The sequence below is a fragment of the Petaurus breviceps genome, unplaced genomic scaffold (assembly GCF_028583685.1).
Source record: "Petaurus breviceps papuanus isolate PSGF00001 unplaced genomic scaffold, PetGlider_PUasm1.0 37, whole genome shotgun sequence".
NCBI classification, from domain to species: Eukaryota; Metazoa; Chordata; class Mammalia; order Diprotodontia; family Petauridae; genus Petaurus; species Petaurus breviceps.
Window position 1 is genome coordinate 88339487 of NW_027186296.1, and position 23069 is coordinate 88362555.

The 23069-nt window shown below is 40.7% G+C and overlaps 1 protein-coding gene and 1 long non-coding RNA gene across 4 annotated transcripts in view; one reads left to right on the top strand and one right to left on the bottom strand.

Moving 5' to 3' along the window:
* Positions 1 to 23069, top strand: part of TCF7L2 (transcription factor 7 like 2) — a 460229-nt gene that overhangs the window by 197806 nt on the left and 239354 nt on the right. The gene's annotated exons all lie outside the window — the stretch shown is intronic.
* Positions 2307 to 23069, bottom strand: part of LOC138169495 (uncharacterized) — a 21109-nt gene continuing 346 nt past the window's right edge. The window contains exons 2-5 of one of the 3 annotated variants that reach the window (XR_011170369.1): positions 18018 to 18147; positions 15590 to 15640; positions 7457 to 7546; positions 2307 to 3581 (exon numbers count right to left, since the gene is read on the bottom strand). This is a non-coding gene — a long non-coding RNA (uncharacterized lncRNA). The remainder of the gene's footprint in view (positions 3582 to 7456; positions 7547 to 15589; positions 15641 to 18017; positions 18148 to 23069) is intronic. The other 2 variants (XR_011170367.1, XR_011170368.1) reach the window with 2 other exon arrangements.

The following is a 23069-nucleotide window of genomic DNA, read 5'->3' on the forward strand; positions in this document are numbered from 1 at the left end:
GATGTCTCATGACTTTTGAGTAAATTGGATTTAAGTGAGGCAGAGTTGCACAGTTATCAGTATCACTTTCTCTTTCAGGGTCATTGAAGTTCAATGGCAGGACAAAAATCAAGACTACTTGCAATAGCCTGGGGTGCAGTGGATGACCTTGGCAATCTCAATGTCTAACTATAGCCCTAAGCACTCCACAATATTTGCTCAGCTACCTTTGTGGTTACTGGAACAAATTGGTCTCATCTGCCAGTTCCACTGGAGAAAGTGTTTGTATGCCGGGGGTTGGGGCATAGACATTCCCTTAATTCACTGATAGTTTTGAGTCTTTCAACTGTCAGTTACCCTCAACTTGGTTTAGCCTGCCTACCTAGATGGTTTTACTGGGGTGTGGCCTTTTCACACACTATATTTTCTTGTAGCCACAGGTGAAAGTTGGGTGACAGGTGGACCCTAAAGATGGAGCAGCAGCCCTGAAAAGGGCTCAGCTCACACCAGAGATGCTAGTCCTACATGAACACCCTATGCACCCACTTGGCAACTATGACCAATGGAAGGCCATGGAGCAAGACCCAGGGGCAGGGATTATCAGGGGAAAGAAATGTGCTCACTTTCTCCCTGTGCTGGTTTCTGGCAAAATTCTAGGCACTTTGTGCTAGTTACAGCTCTGACTGACATAGCACCAAGGGACAGTTGTTTCTCTGGACACACCCAAGCAACAGGAGCAGCTCAAAGCATAGGAGCAGGTACTGGTAGGGCAAAAATTATTTCCTTTCTCTTGACCTCAGTTTTCTTAATTGTAAAATAAAAGATTGGATTAGAGATCTCCCTCTTAGCTTGGAAAATCTGGCTCCCTAGTTCTGGGATTGAGAGCAACTAGATACTAGGAATAAATCACATGGTTATTAGCTGAGTCATCATACTGACTCCAAGGTAGACTCATATCTCCTTTCCTCCCCCTTTATACCTTCTCCCCTGGGAGCCCCTCACATCTGGCCCACAGGGATTTAAAGAAATTACCTGCCTCTCTTTAAAATTTTCCATGCAGCTCACTAACTATCTATGTATTTCCTCCAGAGAATTCTGGGGAAGCTTTGTGGGTGACCATACAGAAAGGGCTAATTGGGCTAATTAGCACTTCCGCAACCCAGCAGGCTCCACAGTTTCATGGCAGAGAAAAGAAAAAATAGGGAGGAAATGTTGGCATGAGGGTACTTGGGCCAAAACCTTTGAGATGCATATAGTGCCATGGGTCAGCACCCCTTTAGCCCCTGTGTTGTTGCTAGGCATTGGCAACTTACCCATTTCATTGAAGGGGGATGGTGTGTGTGTGTGAGTGTGTGAAGAAATTAGAACAGGAAGGAAAAAAGGAGTGGGAGCTCACAAGGAGCAGAAGGGAGAAGAAGGAAATTACTTATAAAATTTAAAATCAGTTACCTGATTGATCATTCAGCAAACAGTCTAGAGCAGGTTCCCCACCCCTGGAAAAGAGTCCAAATAAATAGCCCCCTTGGGAGCCCACACTCATATGCTGCAACCATTGTCAAGAACTTGTGGAGAACTCCTTTGGAGAGCTGCTTGCACTTCCAGCAGCAGTCTTTGGAATCTCAGAGGTGGCAAATATTTCTTTTCTTGACTGTATTTGATTTTGGAGGGGGGAAACGGGAGGACAGACTACTGTTGACTGGAGCCCAGTCAGATGAATATCAGTCTGTAGTATATCATTTCTAATCACCACGGAACACAGTGTAACTATAAAGTAATGAGATAACTTTTCTTGCCTGGCTTCTAGCTTGCTTCAGAAGACCATTCTCAAAGAAGGGGGCAGAGCCTGGTGCCAGCGATGGCACTATCCAGACTGATGACTTCAGAAGGAACTACATTTATTTGGAAGTTAAAATCATGGATTTGAATCAGAAGACCTGAGTTCGAATCTTTGCATTGGTTACATGATATCTTTGTTTTATGTGCTAGTTGTTTGTTAACTTTCAGTGAATCCCTTTCTTCTCTTCATTTTAGTTTTCTTTCTGTAAATTTGTGTGAAATGAAAGAGATGGAGTAGATGGTCTGGAGGGTCCCTCTCAGCTCTAAATCCTATGATTGGTGTGTTTAAAAAAAAGACTCATTGAATACTTAGGTAATATATGGCAGGAAGGGCCACCAACAGTTGCTTCCAGATGTTGGCAGGGCCTGGACTTGGGCAGCAAGAGACGAGGTAAGGACCAAGAATAGAGTTGGAACATCGGCGTCAGGCAGATGTGGAGAGATGAACAAAAGTTCAAAGTTCAAAAGTCAACGCAGAGTGAAAAGGGGATGAATTTGATAAACATTTATTAAACATTTACTATGTTCCAGGGATACAAAAAGAGCTAAGAAAGCCCCTGCCCTCAAGAGGCTTACAATCTAATGAGCACGTACCATGAATCCAGAGGGTGAATCTAAAACAAAATAAACAAGCAAGATGTGCAAATTTAGAGAATCCAAATGGTCACATGGACTATCAGTGCCCAACCTGTGGCAGAGTGTTTCGAGCTCTTATTGGTCAGATCAGGCACAGTTGGACACACTTAAACTTGACTCTAGCCCAGTGATGTCACTTTGTGCCTCTTCAAGAACAAAGGACAACAACCAAGCAAATAAATAAGGAGCAAAGTCCAACAAGGTAAGCTATGATTAATGTCTAGAGATCCAGACATATGGGAGGGAACAGAAGCATAACGCCATATTTGGGTCCAAGGATCAATGTCCAGAAGCCTCAGCTGGTCCAGAGAGAATGGGCAGAAGCACAGACAAAGTAGATGGGCCAGGTTCACTTTATAGCACAGTATCAGAGCAGATCACGTAAGCCAGAGGGACTATGAGGCCTAGGAAGGCAGCAAGAAGTCCTTATCAAATCCTACCAAACACATCCCCACCCAGGAGTAAAAGAGGGAGGTTCAAATTAGGAAACAAATGGAAAATGTTGATGTATCTCCTGTAGGTTCCTAAAACTGACAGAGAATGGGGTAGGATCCTGATCCATTGCAGTGTATATCCTGAAAACTGGGAGGTGAGCATGTGTGTAAGTCTGCAGAATGCTGAAATTTAGTGGACAGAGATAAGGTAGAAAAATGGTTGGGAGAGCAGGGAACCAGCATGGGGAGAAGGCAGGATTATGGGAGTATTAAGAGGCAAGGTATAGGGAGGGCCAAGAAGCTCACTGTTTGTTCAACCTATGTCCTGCAAACCTCAGCCAAAGGTAGTGGTGGAGAGATTTGCCTTACCGGAGAAAAAAAGTATGGAAACAAAAAGTCTGTCAGTCCATCAGGGGCAGCAGCATCATTAAAGGCAGCTAACATAACACTAGTAAGAGCACAGGAACCGGAATCAGACCTTGGTTCAAATATTGAGCAGCTCTGCTCCATGTTTCCTAGGCAGGCTTGGTCCTTCCCCAAGGGATTTCTGTATCCAAAGGATGGGGATCTCTGGTCTGACTCCATTGTTCTAGGATGCCAAAGACTCTTTTGAGAAAGCTTACATTGTGCTATACCAAGTCAGATGATATTGCCACTTCCACTGGATCCCTAAAACTGGAGGAGATGCAAGTGGCACTAGAAAAAAAAAGAATCCAGGATCATTGCTTTAGTTCATAGTATATATTCTGAACTGAAACTGTACAAGTAATAGTAGTATATTTAAAGGAAGCTTTAAGGTTTGCAAAAAGCATATATTTATACATCTGTGTCAAATGGTGGCCTTCTCTAGTGTGGGATCTGGAGGGAGGCAGGGAGACAGTTCAGAACCTAAAATGTAACAAAAAACTAATCAAATTAAATTTTAAAAAGGTTTTCAAAGAGTTTTACTTATCTCATTTGGTATAAAATGAATAAAAACTTCCTAAAACTAACAACCTCCCCCTCACCAAATAAGAAAGGTAGAGTTGAAGCTTGTTTGGGTATAATCCAAGTGCATTTCTTAGTGATGCTGACCAGTCTTTGGCTCTATAGATAACCACAGGTAAATTCAGGCACCTATAAGTGAACTAGAGACCTTTCCCTGAATGCAGAACCTGCAGGTGGGACCTAGTCATGTCTCTCATTCCTTTTTAAGAGATGGGAGAGGCAGTCATCTCTGACCCATTTCAGCTTTACACAAGGATTAGGGAGGTATGCTCTGCAAGGGTCATATGTTTTTCTTAGCCAGGTACAAGAGTTCAGATTCTATAGGGCCTAAGTCCTACAAAGTCAGGAACAAAAAGGGAGGGGTCCAGGGTTGAAATGTGAACTATTTCCAGATGTGTGAAAAACACCTTTACAACTGGTTTGTCTGTGAAACTTGGTGACATTCTTGTCTACAGTCTTCCTAAGATTTCCAGAGTTTTAGGGGGAAGATGGACAAAGATGGAAATAAGCCTAGGGCAAGATGTCATTTGCTAAGTGAGGACTGGGGGAAAAGGGAAGTTGTGGTTTCTGTTTAAACTCCCAGCTATAAAGGACATCCTGGGCCTGAAAGCCTCCCAGAGTAAGAGGAGGGGGTTAGACTAAACCTCTGAGGTCCTTCTAATTCTTTTGTTCTATGATTTTTAAGTTCCTCCTATCTCTAATATTGATGGTTCTTTGCCATTCCTGTCCCCCACATTAAAAAACAACAACGTTCACTCCTAATCTATCTTAAGGTCTCAGATACATTTGAGGACACATTAATCTATTAACAAAAATGGCTACAAAGCAGTGCTTACTTTAAGGTGTCTACCCCACAGAAATTAATCTGGAGCCAACTCCAGGTCTGCTGCTTACAATTTCTGTGACCTAGAGAAAATCACTTCACCTTCTAGGCTTCCATTTTTCTCTTATTTAAAAAAAAAGAAAGTAAAAAAGGAGGATAGTACTAGATTGGATCATTTCTAAGGCATTATCTAACTTTAAATCCTATGATCCTATAAATGCTCTCATATCTGCATTTGCATATCCCACTCCGATATTTTACATTTATCTGTATATATTTTCTGGATTTTTTGTGTTTTGCTTTTTTTTTTTTTTTGGTGAGGCAATTGGGGTTAAGTGACTTGCCCAGGGCCTTACAGCTAGTATATGTCAAGTGTCTTTCCCTGGATTTGAATTCAGGTCCTCCTGACTCTAGGACCAGTGCTCTATCCACTGCTCCACCTAGCTGCCCCTGTATATGTTTTCTATTTATTTACCTGTGTTTTTCTTTATATTTTCTTGAAATTTGATGTCTAGACTCTTTTTTTTTATTTCAGGCAATCCAATAATTCTTAAATTAACTCTAACTTTAATCTATTTTCCAAGTCAGCTGTTTTTCTGGTGAGATAGTTCACATTTTCTTCTATTTTTTTCATTCTTTTGACTTTGTTTTCTTGTTTTTTGATGTCTCATGGAATCATTACCTTCAACTTGTCCAGTTCTTATTTTTAAGGAATTATTTTCATCAGTAAGGTTTTGTACTTCTTTTACGATTTAGCCAACTTTTAAGGTGTTATTTTCTTCAGTATTTTTAGGCATCTTTTGTCAAGTTGCTAATTTATAATATTCTTGCATTGTTTTCATTTCTAATTTTTGTTCTACCATTTTTATTTGATCCAAAATAAAACCTTTTTTTTGCTCTTTCTTTAGTGCTTACAAGAATTTCACATTGTTGTCTTCTTCTTCATTTGTGTCTTGAGCTTCTCTGTTACCACAGTAGTTTTTTATGATCAGGTTCTCTTTTTATTGTTTGCTCCTTTTTTTCCAGCTTATTCCTGAATTTTATGTTAAAGTGGGGCTCTGCTCACCTGGGGTAGAGGAGTACCGGCCCAAGTTTTAACCATTTTCACCCTGCTTTTTTTCACAGCTAGTTCTGAGGGGGGTCTGTAAGTTTTCAGTATTTCCAAGGTGGTATGATCTATGGAGATCTGGTACTCTACTGTTCTGTGTTCCGGGCTCTGATCCTTTTCCAAGTAGGACCCCTATTCCTTCATAGCCCCATGCCAATGACCACTTCTCTCCAACCTGGAACTGCAACCCAAAACTGGGTATGGCCAATGAAGTTGCCAAATTGTGCTCCATCCTGTTCCCAGTGCCAGCACAGGAGTCCTGTAATCTCTTTCTGACCAGTTGTCCAATACCTTGATTGCCTTTGGGCTGAGAACTCCCAAAGTTGTTGCTGCTACTGTCCCAGCTTCCTCCAAGACCCAAAGCGGTGTTTCTACCGTGTGTTCTGAGCTAGTACCCATGCCAGTGTCACATAATGGTTTTAAAATGCATAAAATAAAATACACAAACTTACAAAGAAAATCTTTCCCATCCAAGTTCAGAGATTCCCTTCTGACCTCCTATGTTGACTTGGATTGGAAAAATATCTCACCCCAGCCTCTTGTTGGCTATGCTATTCCAAAATTCTATTCGATACATTATCTTAAAATTGCTTGGAAAGGGATATTGGGGGGGTTGAGCTGGAATGCTGCCTCTACTCCACCATTTTTGCTCTTTGACTAACTTACATACATGTTGTTTCACTCTACTTAAACATAAGCTCCTTGAGGATAGGTGCTATTTCATTTCTGTCTCTTGTGTCCAAGCAACCTAGATCATAGTAGGAGCTTATAAATGTTACTGAATGTAATAAATGACTGAGTATATATTATTCAATTATTATTAATAATATAATATATTATAATATATAATAATTATGAAATAATTCAATAATTAATTCAAATTTGTCCTGGAAACTAACTAGCTGTGGGACCATAGTCAAGTCACTTTTTCTGTCTGAGCTTCAGTTCCTTCTTCCATAATAAAGAGAGGCCTACAGCCTCTCCTCCTTTTTTACAAGACAAGGAAATGTGTTCTGGGGATTTCCTTCATGATAAACACTTGTACTGCTTACCTCAACAAATTTGCTTCAAGCAAAGTATTTTATAAGTCTCAAAGCATTATATAAATAAGAGGTAGTCTAAGAAGGGAGGAGCAAACAGAATATCTTTTTTAGATAGTCTCTGGGAAGAGAAGCCTTAGACTAGCTTGGAAAATCATTTTCTAAAAAATGGGCTGCCCATAGTTTTCACCAGGTTCTACTTCCTCCTCATTTTTCATCCCCGTTTAAAGAAGTTTAGAAATTTGGATCCAGAGGATCTGGTCTCAAGTCTTTGTTTTTGGCACTGACTACTTATGTGATCTTGGCCAAGTCCCTTCACTCCCCTGATCTACAAAGTGAGAATAGCAACTGCATTGTCTGCCTCATGGGGCTTCTGATTTCTCACTATCTTTTCACAGGCTTCCAGCACCATACAATCCCAGCACTCCCTATGGGTACTCCCCTTTAATCAGTAGGTCCTTCCCCTAGGCCCTGCCCCTTTGGAGTTTTGTTTACCTCAAGTCAACCCTCCATCTCTCCTCTGGTACTAGATGAAATCATTGCCTCTGGTTCCCGGGTGAATCAGACCTTCTCCTCTAGAAATGGCAGGTACACACCTATCAGGAATACATACCTATAGAAGGTCAACTGGGAGGGTCCTCAGAGATCATCTGGTCCAGGAGCTCTTTACTTGAGGTCTGTGAAATTTCAAGGCATCTGTAAACTTGAATGGAAAAGAGTTAGTACCTTTGATTTCCTTTGTAATCCTGTGTATTTTGTCTTATGTATTTTAAAGCCATTATTTGGAGAAGCTGATCCCACAGCTAGTTACGTAGTTTCTGAGACCAACATGAATCCAGATTTCATTCATTATTTCATTTGTAAACTCCACCAGACACTGCTAGATGAGGCCATGACACATCCATAAAAAAGGCTAAGAATCCTTAATTTAGTTCAAACCCTACATTTTTTTTTTTTTTTGCTTTTTGGAGGAGGGAGGGCAGGGCAATTGGGGTTAAGTGACTTGCCCAAGGTCACATTGCTAGTAAGTGTTAAGTGTCTGAGGCTGGATTTGAACTCAGGTCCTCCTGACTCCAGGGCCGGTGCTCTATTCACTGCACCACCTACCCAACCCTAAACCCTACATTTTTACAGAAGAAGAAAGCAAGTTCAAGAAAAAAAAATTTAATTGCCCAAGGCTGCCCATAGATGGCTATTTAGCAGCAAATTTAAGATTAGAACCCAGGGCTTCTGGTCCAGTTTTTGTTTGTTTTTGTCTTTTGCTGCTTTTTGCTGCCTCCATTGGTTTCTACGGTATATTTGAAATACATTCTTTACTGAACCAGCTGGTTTCCCCCAACACTGTCTTCCTTCTATTTGCTTTATTTAGTCTTTGGCATAAACTTTTCTAGAGTCTTTGTCTCTAGCCCCTCCAATGCTGATCAAAGCATATTGGAATTTTTTTTAAAAAAAGCTATTTTATGCAGAAAAAGCACTGGACTTGGAGTCAGAATACTTAGGTTCAAATCCTGGCCCCGCTAGTTGCTAACCTTGTGATCCTGGGCTCTTTGAGCCTCAGTTTCCTCATCTGTAAAATGTAGATGACATCCTCACCATCTACAGTCACAGGGTTGTGGCAAGTAAGTCGTTTGTCAACTGAAGAAAGCTATGCTGATGTAACCTTTTCTTCATTGGGTCTTCTTTTCCAGTTGTTATCTCAAACAGTGTTCTGCTTCCTTGGACTCTGCCTGCGGGTACTGCCTCGTGGTCATGCCCTCCCCTAACCCAGCCTTAACTGGAGTTCTTTTGTATCCCCCTAGTGATATCTCCATTCAGGGATTCACAATTCACATTTGCATGCTAAAAGACCATCTCCAACTTGTCCTAGAAAGTTCCCACTGTCTTCCCCTAAATATTTAAAATACTTAAGACCCTACTTTGCATTTTAACTCTGAGCTTGGGGTTCTTGGGCCTGGGAATTAACACTCCCCCGACAACTCTCCCATTTCACTTATGGGAAAGGAGAATTTTTCTGTACCTGATAATCAGTACAGTTTGGGAAGAACTGTATCCCCTAAGGCCCTTCCCTGTGGGTGGCAATGCTTAGGGTGGACCTTTGGAGAGGGACTGGATCTACTGGTGCTAAGGAGTGTACTTCCCCAAATTCCCCATAGAAATTGTCATCAAAATGCCTCTTCCTTTGTTTTCCTTTATCTACTCCCTCCCTGTTCTCCTCCCCAAAGTGCACCCAGTCAGCAGTGTTAGCCATGTAATTGATGGGGTGGCTAACTGACCATAGATTAGTTGGAAGGTCTGGAAATGAAGCATAACAGAGAAGTCCACAGCCCAGCACTATCAAGGTCAGTTGTCATATATGACTCACCTTGCTTACATTTTAGCTGTCCCAGGGAAATTTCTACTCACTGGACTTTGTGACTGGGTAATTTGGTATTTCCAGAATTGACTTAAGCTCCAAATAAAGTGTGGACCTTTGGAATCTTATGATGCTAATAGCTTACATTTATATAGCATTTCATGGTTGACAAATGATTCCCTCAGACAACTCTGTGAAACAGGCAATATCAAGAGTATTACTCCCATTTTATAGATGAGGAAACTGAGACTGAAAAATGGAATGACCTGCCCCAGGTCAGACAGATAAAAATGTCTAGTTTGACATTTCCAACTCCTTCAATTTTGTCTTCATACTAAATAGTACAAATTTCCTAATGACAGGAAACACAATTGGATTTTCATCCCTCCTACTAATATAACTGCAACTTAGGGTCTTAGTTGCCTGGGAAATCGATATGTTAGAAACAGAACTTGAACCCAGGTCATCCTGTCTCAGGTCAGTTCTCTAAACACTACCATACTATATTTTGGACTATATCATTATGATTTTCCCAATAAATAACTTTTACTTTTGTCTCTTTTTTTTACATCAGAACAATTTCCCATTATATCCCACACTACAGAATTCTCCCTTGTAACAAAGAAATATTTTAACAACAAATCTATTGGACCTGACAGTATTAGTGGCATTAGGTGCCATAGTCCCTTTCACATATACTTTTTGACCTAACTTGGCCCGGGACTCAGAAGCCCAGTGACCTTGAATTCCACTCTTCCCTTTTGACACTGCTCCTTCTTTGGCCTTAGGCAAACCACTTATCCTTTGAGCTTCTCACCTTTGTAAAGGGGGGGAGGGTAATAACACCTGCCTCTTTGGGGAGCTGGCAGCAGTTTAATTAGTATTCACAAAGGGTTGGATATTATTAAATTACTGTGCAATTGAGAAGGAGCCTTGGGGCCCATTCAAATCTACCAGGGCCGGGTTTGAGAAGGAGAAGGTAGTAGGGACCAGCCCTGGCTCTAGGCCTGAGAAAAAAGAAGAGGATGTTTGTGTTCAAATTGTGTGAGCTGTTGGTGGAGCTGGGAGTTAGAACAGCCATTCTGGAAAACAGTTTGGAACTGTGCCCCAAAAGTTACTAAACTGTGTATACCCTTTGGCCCAGCTTTACTAGGCCCATATACCCCAAAGAGAAGTAAGAAAGAGGAGAAGGACACATCGTACAAAGATATTTCTAGCAGCTCTTTCGTGATGGCAAAGAACTGTAAACTAAGGGGTTGTCCATCAATTGAGAAAAGACTGAACAAGTTATGATAGCCGCAGGCAATTAAATAATATCATGCTGTAAGAAAAGCAATGATTTCCCAGAGACCTGGGAAGGCTTCTATGAACTGATTCAGAGTGAAGTAAGCAGAATGAATTCCATTTATACAATAATAATATTGTAAAGAAAAGCAACTTTGAAAGACTTGAGAACTCTGTTCAATGAAAATATTGACCATGATTCCAGATAACTCATGAACTGTGAAACCCACTTACTGACCTAGAGGTGAGGGATTTCTTTGCAGAATAAGACACATATTTTTGAGAGTGGCCAACTTGAGAATTTATTTTGTTTGTCCATGCAAGGGTTTGGTTTGATGTGTCACTAGGTGTAGCAGCAAGCACCCCAAGCATCCTCAGGGTTGCTGCCAACACAGGTTCTTGGATCTGCTTTGATAAAGGAAAGCAACTCAAAATGGGTTAACAAGCTTACTTTAATCAGTCAAACATATATCGTTTACCTCGTTCAGGGGAAAAAGGTCAGCACCCCGAACTTCAAAGTATACAGGAAGAATTATCAAGACAGAAACAGATCAAGTAGACAGCTTTCCAAACTGTCCAGCCATTATATCCATACCAAATCAACATCTAGGTTTCAACATCTGGGTTTTTCAAAGCCGGGGGGCTCTGGACAACGGCTTCCCAGAATCCATATCAAATCACAGAACACTTCTCAAAGTGAGCCCCAAAAACAAAGCTACACATCAGGGCTTATATAGCCTTCTCCTGGCTCAGAGAATGTAACAACCTTTTGGACCCACTGGCCAATCAAAAAGTATCAACTGAAAAACAAGCCTCCCACCCCAGGCTCCAGGTGCACTTTAGCTTAGGGGCAGGGAAGATCTTTAAAATTTACATTCCCATTACAGTAGGAAAAGGGAGAAGTGGAAGGGGAATAGTTAAATTTTTAAAAATATATGAGTTGAATTTTTAAAATGGGCTCTAAAGGGGAGGCTAGGTGGCGCAGTGAATAGATCACCGGCCCTGGAGTCAGGAGGACCTGAGTTCAAATCCGGCCTCAGACACTTAACACAAAAACTAGCCATGTGACCTTGGGTAAGTCACTTAACCCCAATTGCCCTCCCCAAAAAAGGCACCAAAAAAATAGGCTCCAAGGCACTCCAGCTTGTAAGGGTTTTAGTATTTAGCAGCAGCATTGCCCTTGAGGAAGTTGCTGGCCACCTATGCATTGTGACTGTGACTATTCCATACCTCTCCCCACCGTTTCTACTTTTCCAAACACTTTATAAACCTTAGAATAGACTAAAACTATGAACTGTCCCTTGATCTGGAAGAACCTCAAATAGTTGATCCCAAGAAAACAGAGTCAGGTAGAAAGACGACTGGACTAGTAGTCAGGAGCTCTGTGTTAAGGTCCTGGCTGTCCCTTCTAAAATGTGTGACTAGAACAACTCAATTAACTTTTGTGAGTCTTAGTTTTCTTATTTGAAAAAAAAAAAAGGGACTAATGTTTATCTCAACTCTGCCTACGTCACAGGGTATTGTGAGAAGTGAATAATACCATGCATGTAGAATAGCTTTGAAAACAAATTAAAAAATTATCTATATACAGGTCATTCTTCAAAACATTTATCCATATATATGTTATATAAAGCCATTATATAATATGTATTATATTTCCAGATTTAGGATATATTGCATATTTCCTACTCATACACATTTCATCTTCCATCTCTCTGCTTTTGCCCACTACCAACCCCCCAGTGCAGTCCTGGGAATACAGTGCCTCAGTTTCTGCCTCTTAGAATCCCAATTCCCTAGGTTCCTTAAAGCTCAGATGAAATGCCACTTTCTACATGAGGCCTTCCTGATGTCCCTTGCTACTAACACCCCCTCCCACCACCTCTCAAAAACTTCACATTTCCCTTGTATCTAATTTGTATTTACTAATATTGGTTTGTGTTATTTTCCCCAATAGAATGAGAGTTCCTTAAAGTCAGAGACTATTTCGTTTTTGAGTATCTGTCTAGCAGAGCACATGATACATAGAAGGTGCTAAATAAATTTATGCTGATTGATTGATGATTCAAAGACATATTACATCCCTGGAAGAATACTAATGGATTTTTGTGTGAGGGAGCAGTTTGTGACTGTCAAAAATCTGGGCTCAGCTAGTTATCTGTAAAATATGTCGAAGATAGATATGATGATGAATCAGTTCAATGGGTATATCTAAGGGGTTGCTATTATTATTGTTGATGGTATTTTAAAACTCTCAGTTGGAGTCCTTTGGCTGACTACAATTTCTGTGTCCTGGAAGACTGAAAATACATAAGGAAAAAAGACATTATTTACATGGTATAAACTCCTAAATTTAAGGTTCTTTTTTTCCTTGGAAGGTTATATAGCATATTAGTCAACAGGGATAGAGCCTCTCCAGAACATGGACCCTTACTGTCAACATGTCTACCTGACCAAAAATTCTGGTTTCTGTGGAAAGTGCCCAGGGATAAGATCCAGATAGAGCTAGATCTTATATATAAAAATTCAACAGAACTTTGAAGTATTATTGACTTTCTGTTGCATAGGGACTTTCTGGAATGTCTAAGAAGCTAAAAGAGTTTGGTAAAACAGTGGTATTACTTTCCCAATGAAGTTTTCAAGATGAGTATCCATTTGCAGGGTTACTAAAGAGAATATACAAGTCAAAATAACCTAGAACAGAGATCTGATGAAGCAAAAAGTTATAAAGAAGAAGAAACTAAGGGAATAAGCATTTATTAAGCACCTGTTATATTCGAGGCACTGGACTAAGCACTTTACAAATATTATCTTATTGAACCCAACTATAACCTTGTGAGTGAGAGCTATTACTATCCCCATTTTACAGTTGAGAAAACTGAAGCAGGTGGAGGGTAAGTGACTTACTCAGGGTCACATAGTAAGTGTCTAAGGCCAGATTTAAACCCAGGTCTTCCAGACTCTAGGTCCAGGCCTCTATATACACCATGCCACCTAGCTGCCTCAGGTAAGGTAGTTAGGGGCAATGATCTGGACAGCAAAAGTGTTAGGAGAGATAGTTGGTATACACCTCTCAAAGAATTCTTTTCCTGATAGGGTTGGTGGAAGGTTTGCAGGTTGATAAGTGGGTAAATTTTAGGTTGAACTGGTGTTTGCAATAATTTAATCTTTGAGTGATGGGGAAAATGTTCATATTACACTTAATCTGAAGTATCTTTTCCTTTTCACCCATGATTTGGGGAGAAGGCATTAGTGACATGAGTCATTGATGGAGTCAGACCCTCTGTTCTGATGTAGGTGCAGTCCCTGGACCCAGATAGATATCTGAAGCTATTCTTGATTAGGCAAGAGTCTGGTGATAATTTTAAAAACATTACATGAGGATAAAGCGAGGAAGCTGGAAGCTGGGTGGAATCACTCTCATGTGAAGTGAATCTTGGAAGGAACAAAAGGTGGGAAGTTGGGAGTAATAAAGACATGATGGTGGCCTCTACTGACTCCACATGGTCACCATTCCACTTGCTATGGGGCCAACCCCATACCAGGATTCAGAGAAATAGGTAGGCAGATTCAATAAATTTATAAACAACTCAGATTATTTTTGGTAAATTACTTTTAGGTATTTCTCTTTTTCTTTACTTTCATGTTATACCTAATATTAAGAACATCTGCTGGGCCTAATGGCACTGGACCTACACAGATTGGGAGCTCCTGCCTCTTTTTGTATTTAGCATAGTGACTGGCACAGAATAGGTACTTAATAATGCTTATTGCCCCACTAAAATATCCCTCTGCTCTGGATCCAGGCCTGTAATCAGATCAGGAAGAGTGCAGGAGTTGGGCCTCTAATGAGAGTGGGGCTAGAGTCTTTTTTCTTTTTTTTTTTTTTTGCTTTTTGGAGGGGGTGGCAGGGCAATTGGGGTTGAGTGACTTGCCCAACGTCACACAGCTAACAAGTGTTAAGTGTCTGAAGCCAGATTTGAACTCAGGTCCTCCTGACTTCAGGACCGGTGCTCTATTCACTGCACCACCTAGCTGCCCCCTAGACTCTTTTTTTCTAACAATATTTGGCTTGTTAAAGCCCCAACCCTTGTGCCCCAGAGACAAATTATTTCAAGCTTAGATTTTGGCTTATGTCTAGGTCTCCCCAAAGTGGAAGCAGAAAAATGCTTAAAATACAATGTAAATCAGGTATGGCACATTTATTTCCTACGTATATGCACAAAAGAAATAACAGATATGAAAGATTTTGACCATGTATTGACAGAACAATTTAAAATATGATTCAGTAACTTTATTTATAACTATTATTCTTTTCCTTGAGAAGGCTGATACCTTGTCGGAACATTGTTGAATTGGCATTGTTACATTTCAACTGGGTTCTGCACTGTCTAACTATCTCTTAGCCCACATAAAATGATAAGCTTCCACACAGAGTGGAAGGGGCAGTCAGGAGCCTGGACACAAGCTCATCTAATTGAATCCATGCTCCAATGAAACAGCTGAAAATCATCACTTGCTCCTCTGTGTCCTCAGTGGAAGTCTAGTAGCAGAAAGTATTACTTTCTATATAGTATAACTGAAGCAAGAGAGCAAGGTGGAAGCTATTTGTTCTTTTAGGGACAAAGATCCCTATCTGCCTGGCACTATCACAGTACTGGGGGGAGAAGAGGCCCAAAAGACACTCCAGGTTTTCTGCATCCTCCCGAAAGGACAAGTGATGTCAGCACTCAGCTACCACATGACCAGAAATAGCCAGAAAGTTCATCATCCCTGAAGTGTTCAGGGGTCAATGGTATACATAGTTAGGAAACATTTGGTCATACAACCTATATAAGGTTTGTATGAATTAACTCTTCCCAGTGACTAAAGCTCTGAAGAAATGCAATTTGACAAGATACCTTATTGGCAGAAGAAATAAAGGACAAAGGGTTCTGATACCTAGATGAATTAACTTGGAAGCCAAAGAGCCAGGTGCTCCAGGGTCTTCAAGTTTAAGTGGCCTCAAGATAAGTGTGTAGGAGTAAAGAGGGAGTGGTTCTAACTCTGCATTCTCTCCTAGGTTCCCATTCAATTTGTCCCCTTCTCTCTACCCACACCCTAGCTCACCTTGCACACTGGTCTGGTGGTTGTGTTTGTCCCTCGTTTTCAAAGAGAATCCTGGAATCAGGGAAATGATGACATGAGTTGCAGTTGATTTTGATTTAGTGAAGGAGGGCTGTGTAAGGTCACCAGTCTCACTTTCTCCTCCAGAGCCATCTGGATCCAGGATGCAATGGGAGACCCTGGCCATGCTAGGCTAAAGGCTTTTTCTGTACTCACTTAGAGTGAGGTAATGCCCATTCAGTGAATAGGCCTCTCTAAGAAGTGACTGAGTCAGGGGATGGCCAAGATACTGGTCTAGTCTTCCTGGGAATGGGTAGTTCTATGTGTTACCTTCTTATAGACTTATCATGCACAGCCAGGTCTTCAGTTAAAGGGCCTGAGGAATAGAAGCCCCACCCCAAGGCAGGTAGTAGAGGGGAAGACTTGGGACAAGGCTGAGGGGGAGGGATGGAAACCTTGAAACCATGACCCTAACATGTAGTAGAAATGGTGGGGAACAGATAGTTAACTAGCAGCACATGGTCAGTGGGACTTTGTGCCAATTTTGGGGGTGGGAACAAGCTTCTATTTTTTTCTTTGTAGCAAACACTGTCGCCAAGCCTTACCAGATTGCTGGTTGCTGCTCTGTACCATGTGTCACAACCCCAGCAAAGTGGTTTTTGCCCCTAAATTTGCTTATACAGATCTCAAAGCCAGTGTGTTCCAGAAATCAATTCTAATAGTCAACTGATGTTTCCTCAGACATTTACATTTATCTATTCATTCCTAGAGGAGGTGGAATAGCATTACTTCCTAATGCTGGCATCAAAGTCTCTCCTCCTCCCCACTGCTCCCTTTCCTCCTCCCTGTCTACTCCTGCCTGCCCTTCCCCCTCTCCAAAGCAACTTCACTAAGCACTCATCCGTGGTGCTGCTCAGGTACCTGGGTGTTTGCATGGAGATACTGCCCCAGTTATCATAATGTTGGTATTATAACCATGCCTTGGCATTTGGGCATTTAGAATAGCTTCCAAATTGCCTTAAGGAACTGGACCCTCACTCACAGAGATTGGGATCAAGTCAGGTTCACTTCTCTGGCCTCAATCCACTATGTTCTTCCAGGATCCAAACTATTAGTCTACTCCCAAGTACATCATACTACTCCCTGTACACATGGGTGATCTGGTGGCAGGGGTTTAGGGAACAGAGTAGTGCTCATATTATTGCTAACTAATATATAGCATTTTAAAGCTTATAAGGTGTTTCACACACATCATCTCATTTAAGCATCACAACAGCTGTGGTAGTAATACTGCAGGTACTATTATCTTCATTTTACAAAAAAGGAAACTGAGGCTCAGAGAGGTTACGGTATTTGCCCAAGGTCATACAGTTAGTGTCAGTAATCTTTGGATGCATCTGAGTATTACAGGTTAGTGAGTTCAGAACCTGGATGTTATGCTTTCAGCTATTTTTACATTGTAGGGCAGACACCAGCACAGTGCCAAGGACCACATCTTCTTATTTGAGACAAATGTAGTTTCTATTATGTGCTCTGGTAGTTATGAATTGCTGGTAAATCTGGGCCTGGACCTTGCTCTCATAGGGGGATTCCCTGTCATCTCTCCTCCTTCCTCTTCTCTTTCTTACTGATTTTCTGCTCAGAAGTGGAGAAGGGTTAAGGAACAGGGATTCCTAGGGCTAGTCTGACTGTTCCTGAACTTGGGTATGAGCAAATCCATTTGTAGAGTCAGTTAAGAAGAGAGACCAAGAGAATCTGAGTCAGGCAGGGAGGGACCTCAGAGTATCCTTGCTTTTTGGCTTAGCCTTTTGCGGACATGCACCCGTCTGAGGCTGGGTAAAGACCCAGTGAGCACCCCAGCATGGAGGCAAGAAAAAAAATCATTTCTCAATGTGAGAGAATCACTGGCATAGGCATCTGTACTTCCTGTGGGGTTTTAGGTCATTACTACCTCGAAGTCTCAGCATCCCTGGAACCTTTAAGAAATAACTATTAATTCCCTTCTGCTCTGTGTATTTACAGTGTGCCCTCAGGCTACAAAGAAACCAGATTTGCTGAGGATGACAATCAACTCACAGCCCTCTCCACCATTGCTAGAGGCTGTTGTCTACACCAGACTCCAAACTCACTTCTGGGTCCCTGAACTCATTCATTTACCCTTGTTCCTTTTTACTGTCCAGGTGAGGATTTCATTAGGAAGCATGAAGAACAGCCCATCTATACCAGTGTAATGTGTAAAATTAGTTAGGATTTTGCAGAGGGGGAGGGGTGCTATTCTAACCCAACCCCAAGTGACTTGCATAAACACTGGCATTACTACCCTAAGAAGAAACCCAGGCTCGAATCTATAGTCACTCTTCCTCAAGATAAACCCCTGCTAGCATATTTACAGGCTTTAAATAGAAAAACTTCCTCCCATCCTTCTCCGTACCTGATGAAGGCATTGTGGGTCAGTCCAATGGAGGCCATTTTCTGCTCCCTAAATTTCACCTGTCCTTGAGAATCTTCTTTTGGGGGCCTCAACTGCCCTCTCAGCTCAAGGCTGGCTGACTTCTCCCTGACTTCAATGAAAGGTGATAGATCACAGATTTTAGAACTTGAAGGAACTTTGAAGGTGATTTGATCTAAAATTTAATTTTGAGGAGGGAAAAACTAAGGCTCAGAGGTTAAATACTTGCCCAAGGTCACACAGCTAGTAAGTGACAAAACCAGGCAGAATTTGAATTCTGATTCTTTGACTCTAAAGACAGAACTTTTCCCACTGTACCAGAATATCAGGCTCCTGGTGCCAACCTTGATTTGATTAGACTTGATTTATTGAGGCTTAAGGCAATCAAGCATCTATATGGTGAACCTTGGGAATAAGGATATCCTATAATTTTGGAATGTGGCTATGTTGATATAAAGTAACTTCAACTAAAACCTTGGGCATTTTAATATGATACACACACACACACACATATATATGATTAATTCTAAATCTCTCCTTAAATTTCTCTTGTTGCCCCACTTATCACCCCTTTCTCTATCTTTTCTTCCCCTCTTTCAGAAACATTTAGACCTCCCCCATGGCAAGGGCCATCAGGAAGCCTGTGGATGCTATAGTGAGGGTGCACAAATAATTCAGAATAAAGCAGCCCAATTCGTGTAGACTGGCATTAGGATAAGTATATCTTAAGAAAGTTCTTATTCAGACTTGGCTTCAGGCAATAAAACGTCATAGACGTAAAACTGTAGCAAGTGAAATTTCTAGGGAGCAAATTAGGCTGAAAACATCTTCTAGAGACAGCTAGAAAGGAATCACATACCACCCGAAAATAAGGAAAGTTATGCAGTAAATGTTTCATTTATTGGCCTTCTTCCATTACTATTAGGGTTAAAAGACATCTTGTCAATAAGAAAGGTATATTTATGGAGGGCTGATGTCTTTCAGAAAGAGGCTTCTTGTCATATATGCCTATAACAGTAGCTATCAGCTTATGAAGGCAGATGATGAAACTCTGTACAAATGCATACATCTACCCATTAACCCTTGGATCATCAGGTATCATTGTCACTTCATTATCAGGACCTTTTATTAGCTTAAGCAAGGTGATCAAGCCAGGAACATCCAGGAAGTACCAGAGTAGAATTGTGTTTCCTTAGGGTTTAGAGAGGTAGGTGGATGTCTTTCCAATTCCCTAGGAGCGAGTGAAGAGCATACCATGGGATCAGAGAAGCTGGGCCCTCTTTATCACCCCCACCCCTATTTCCAACGGAAAACAGAAAGCATTATAGGATCATCAGTGAGGTCTCTGGGCATCCCTGTGTCCTTCCTTACCTGAACTGAGAGGACTCATGTATTCTAAGACCAATCACATGGAAAATAAAGCCAAAAAAGAGCTTTTAGAGTAGAACAATAAGTTAAGATTTTAAAGACTTCCCTTTCTTCTAGTTTTCTTATGCTTTTTGGATTCTCTCACTATCATTTCAGTTTTGCTCAACCAATAAACATTTATTAAGCACCCACGGTGTATCAGACACTGTGCTAAGCTCAGCCAGGTGAAAAGATCCAAGGTCTGCTCATGGCAGGCACCAGACTATTCAATTTACAGCTGGGTTCTTTAAGGGAAATTTACACATATATGTATATATACATATACATATATACATATGTGTATATATACATGCATATATGTTATATATTTAAAATGCATATATATATGCTTATTGAGTGGAATTTAATGAACTCATACTTAGCGATTAGCCCAGCTGAATATGGTTGTCAACATATATTCCCTGCCTCTGGTGGGTGAGTGTGGTGTATTGTTATTTTTAAAACAACCATTCAAGCTTCCAAGGCAGTTCATCCCAGTGCTGGCAAGCTCTAAGATGGCATAGCTGTGATGAGAACATGGCAGGCATGAATTGAATTGAATTGACAACCAGCTGACTTCTATATAGACCACGATTCTCGACAAGACCAAGCCCATCATAACTGATCTACTGGTGTCATTTTAGGATCCTTAAAGGCTTCCTTTTTAGCCACCTGCTGATTTTTATTGTTAATAGTTATTTGTAACAGAAATAAAGCCTTTCATTTATCCAATAGGGATCAAGCTTGTCAGCTAGTATTCCTTAGAGAGGGAATACAGACTGAAATTTAGGCTAAAGTGTAAATGTTTGCTACTAAATCTATTTCTAAGTTCAGATTCTTTGGAGGGGAAGTCAGAAGGGAGGAAAGACCACTCAGGCTCTGAGCCCTTGAATGGTCTATAGGAAAGGTGTGAAGCAAAGTTAGGAGCTCTTTCACTTACTTTTACCTAGGTCCTATGTCATTCCAGGCCTGGCCATAGCTACTCCCTTGCACCATTTGAGAAAAATGCTCCCAAAGCAGGAGGCTTCATAGACTACTGGGACCAATGAATTTGAGAAACACTTCTCTGTTCTCATGGAACATTTAGCTGTGGCACTACAAGTCTGATTTCTACAGGAAAGGCAATTTGTCCCATTGCTATAGACCCACTGAAATTTCCTTTACAATCATTAAGAACTCTGACTGTCCACACAAGTCCACTTGTTCTGAAGACCAGAATTCATCAGTGCCTCTAGAAAGGTAGCCTCAACATCTGGCTTCATACCTCTGCTCTTGAAAATTTTAAACTAAACCTATAAATTCAACATTCATATTGCTGGTGGGCTTGCCTCTTTTCATTAGATGACTGGCTCTTACTAGTTGCAAACAAAAAAAATTTCTTTATCAAAGCATCAATGAGGCTCTTCTAGCTAACTGGTATTACTGGTCCTTTAGGATCTCTCTTGTCATTTTTGAGCATTTTATGGCATTCAGTTTATTAAATTAAGTGTGGCACATGTGCTAATATGGAATAACTTAACTGCTTAATTAGATCATATATTTTTTTTTAAAGGCAAGGTGCAAAAAATTTGCTTTTGGAAGAGAAAAAGTAAGAACAAACCCAAATGCATAAAGTTATTAACTGATGATTGCAGAATTGCTGTGGAATTTGGCAAAAATGCTTGCCAGGGTTTAAGAATACCGATATCTTTGAAAAGTTGAATTCTCTGCCATTTGGCCAGCTTCTGTTAAAATAGGCAGGACTATAAAGGAAATAAGAAAATTTGTTTTCTGACTCAATTCAGAGCAGGGGCAAAAGAAAATAGAAACAAAATAAAGCCAGAACACAAATAAGTTGCCCTAAAATTAAGTTACTACAAAAATGTTGCTGTGCAGGTAAACATCTTTTCAAAATAGAGCCTTGGGGAAGTCGGCAGCATGCATACCAAGCACATCCAGGCTATAGGTGACAATTAGCAAGTGTGCACAGCTAAGGTCTTTCCACCAAAAGTCTACAACCAAAAGCAACTTAGTCAAAAGGCCCAAAGAAAAAGAACTGGTAAATCCATTTGTACGTGGATTTAACAGTGAAGTATTTCATTCTTCTTGTTTTTACTTGGTGTCTTGAAATAATCCCCTTTCTGTCTCCATCTTCCAACTTAGACATTGTTCACAGCCTTATTTATTTATGAAGTCTGAAGGTTAGTCCCTACCTGCTGAGACTAATTAGCCCTGTTCTTTGTATCCTATGCAATCCTGTCTGATTAAATGTACACATTTGTTTTACTTCTTTTTATGCCTCCTTTCACTCTTCCTGCTTTTCTGATTAATATTAAAGTTAAGTTGTAGTGGTTCCCTCCCCCTTCCCACCCCCCCTCCACTCCCATTTTTATTTTCCCTGCATCTTTCCCTTTTGTGTGCAAATGTGGTGGTGAAAATTTCCAGGGCTTGAGAATTTATGTTAGCCTTGTTAATCTTTGCATTATGATTTTCAGTCCTCTGCTTTTAAAGAACATAATCTATAAGACAGTTTTGCTGAAGCCCCCAAATTCCCTAAATATTACATGATAAATTTTTTTTTCTTTGGCAGACGCTGGGTTCCTCTTTATAGGGTAACAGGTTAGATTTTTTGGAGAATATTTGGAATATTTAGTGCAGCATGGCTTTCTTCCCAACATCTATAAGACAATTGGCTAATTCCTATTTAATTTACTGACCCCCTTTGTCTTGTTCGAAGTTAAAGTTTCCAATAAACTTTTCCATTGTCAGCAATTTGGCATTTGGTGGAGGATCAATATGCTTGCACTATCCCAACAGTATGTAGGGGCCATATGCCTGATTTCCATTTCCATTTTTCTGCTCTCACCTTTGCCACCAAAATGCCTATCTCTTGGATCTTGCCTTAAAAACAATAACAAACATCTTCAAATCCTCACTTATCCAAAGAGTTTAGTAGTTTCAGTTTGCTGCTTTCTTTCTAGTCATTGACCTACATCTGATCACTTATTTGTATCCTTTACTGATTTAATTCAAAACCTCCTAGGAAGGAGGCTGAAGTCCCAGAGTCCAGAGGCACGTAACTTTATTTTTCTCTAGAGGAGCCCACACCCAAACTTTTCACCTCCACAACCAGGAAGGACTTTTAATCCCACACTACAACCCCTCCCACCAATATGTTGATTTCAAATGCTTTGTATCTAGCACATCTAGTTACTTAAACACAGTACACATCCACACGACATAAGATACTTTAAACGTATTTTCTTTTTTCTGTTACTTAAATCTCAGAAGTGTTTGGTGATTAATTTTTTTTTAAAGTGATCTCTGCAAATGTATCTTTATGGAGCAGTTTTTAATTGGGGAAGGAGGGGATATTATTACAGCCGCTCCCCCCCCCCCTTCTTTTTAAAGAAAAAAAATCTTGCTTTGGTTAATAAAAAAAAAAATTAAATCGAGACTGCCAAGCTGCTGAAATAAAAACATTTTCCAGGAACTCTCTTTTCTCTATGCATGCTCAAAAGTTAAGGACTGTTTTTTCCCCCCACTTTTGCACACTGCTGATTTGCTCCACCTAAAGGTTAGTGCATCCACTGCTGGAGAACCATAAAATATTTTCCTTTGCCTAATTCCACTCCCCCCCCCCCCCCC